The 2,258-nt window shown below is 42.3% G+C and overlaps 1 pseudogene; it reads right to left on the bottom strand.

Moving 5' to 3' along the window:
• Positions 1-684: 684 nt before the first annotated feature.
• Positions 685-1,696, bottom strand: LOC114744261 (peptidyl-prolyl cis-trans isomerase-like; annotated as a pseudogene).
• Positions 1,697-2,258: the final 562 nt, after the last annotated feature.

Consider the following 2,258-nt stretch of genomic DNA (forward strand, 5'->3'; position numbering starts at 1 on the left):
AACACCACAGGTTCACAGCCAGCCTCTCCTCATAAATATAATATAAATATTTTCAGACAAATTCATATTCTCGCGTCTCTATTAATATTTCTTCCCCCACAAAACACAGTAAAGACGTAGTTTTTTTCAGTGTAAAAAAAACCGGACCGGACCGGCCGGTTCAACCGGTAAACCGGTGAACCGGTCAGTGGTCCGGTCCGGTTCATAAGCTAAACCGGAGACCGGTTCAAACCGGATTGAACCGGTCAAACCGGTGTGAACCGGTGAAAACCGGTAAAAACCGGTATGAACCGGTATTGAACCGGTTTAAATAAATATATTGATATTTATCCTATTTTTTCTCATTTAACTCCTAATATCTCAATTATTATAGATTTAAATGAATTTTGATGATGAGTTTGGCATCAATAACTATTAATTTTAGTTATTGAAAAAATTATAAAGATCAAAATTCTCAATGTTGTTGTACTTTATTATTATTACAATCAAATTCTTATTGTATTTCTTTATATTTTGTTATTAGTAATTATTATTATTGTTATATTTTGTCATTTTTAATTAAATTAAATTATTTCAATATGACCGGTTTGATCCCGAGTTGACCCCGGTCTGACCCATTAACCCTTGAACCACTACCTCAACCGGTTTAGTGTCCGGTCCGGTTTTTTGTTCCTTGGTTTTTTTAAAACCAAAAAGGAGTCGTCATCTAAGATGGTTATTACTACAGTATCCCTACCACTTAACACACAGAGACCCCATAGGGGGGGGGGTGGACAGGGACGACTCTGTTCTGTTTTTTCCGGTAACGAAACAGAGAGTCAGGGACCCATTTATTGCATGAACTATGTGATCACATTCCGACCGCGAACCCACGTACTTCATATCTATCTTCCCCCTCCGAGGTGAGAAAACGGAGAAAGATGCCATCGCGGTTCTAGCTCTCTAGCTCTTTATTTGATATTTAAACAGCTAAGGCTACCACCTCAAATATTTGATATTTAAACAGCCAAGGCTAATATCTCAAACTAAAGTCTAAAAGCACCAAAGTGGGTCTAGATTTCATACAGTGCGAGGAAGTCTTATTCTACTACCGGAATTCAGGCTTAAGAAAGTTGGCCGCAGTCGGCGATGACGACGGGCTTGGAGGTCCTGCCGGAGGAGGATCCAAACTGCTCGATGGCCTTCACCACATCCATGCCCTCCACCACCTGTCCAAACACCACGTGCTTCCCATCTAGCCACTCCGTCTTCGCCGTACAAACGAAGAATTGAGATCCGTTGGTGTTAGGGCCTGCGTTGGCCATCGACAATATTCCAGGTCCAGTGTGCTTCCTTACAAAATTCTCATCTTCGAATTTCGCTCCGTATATCGATTCTCCACCGGTTCCATTTCCGGCCGTGAAATCCCCGCCCTGGCACATGAATCCTGGGATCACGCGGTGAAAACTCGAACCCTTGTATGCAGCGGCTTCCCGCTCCGCCCAATCCCCTTCTCACCCGTGCACAGCGCCCGAAATTCTCCGCCGTGCGAGGCGTTGTGTCTGCGAAAAGTTCCATCACGATCCGCCCAGCCGGTGCTCCGCCGATTGACATGTCAAAGAACACCCTAGGATTCGCCATCGCGTATTGTGTGATCACTGATCAGGAGAACGTGACTAATCGGATTTGGACACCGAGTACTCCTCCACACTAGAAGGCAGGGGAAGACGGTCTTGGAGAGCTGCTTATATAAGGGGACGGTTCTATGAATAATATCCTAGTGGGGTTAGATTTTTGCCACGACGGTTCTAGACGTGTTGGAATTTGCAACCTCGAAGCTTTAGATTTTTTGTTGCCTGAGGCCCCACGGCTCCTGATCGCCCTGTCCAACTACTCCCAGGGGCAACCACGTCTTTTTACTTTGTCTGGACTTCGGAGGTTTATTCTAGAAAGCTTGATTATTTTTGGAAATAAAGATCTTAATCATGCTAAAATCATATTTATCCTTCTGGACAACTGTCAGTTTTTTTGGCCAAACAACAACCATTAGAATTTGAAGCAACAAGTTGAGTACAGGGAAAAAAAAATCCATGAATTGCAAACTTTATATAATTAAGTTAGCACGATTTGTCTGGCAAAAAAAAAAAAAAGATTAGCATGATTTGGCTGCAAATTGTTACTCCTCCTCCGGTCCTTAATATAAGACTCAATTGTTGAGTTGGTTTTAATCCTAAATATAAGACTCATTTATCATATTTATCAATTTTTTCTCCATTACC

This window comes from Neltuma alba, unplaced genomic scaffold (genome assembly GCF_004799145.2).
Source record: "Neltuma alba isolate B1F8T4 unplaced genomic scaffold, ASM479914v2 tig00004304_pilon, whole genome shotgun sequence".
Taxonomy (NCBI): domain Eukaryota; kingdom Viridiplantae; phylum Streptophyta; class Magnoliopsida; order Fabales; family Fabaceae; genus Neltuma; species Neltuma alba.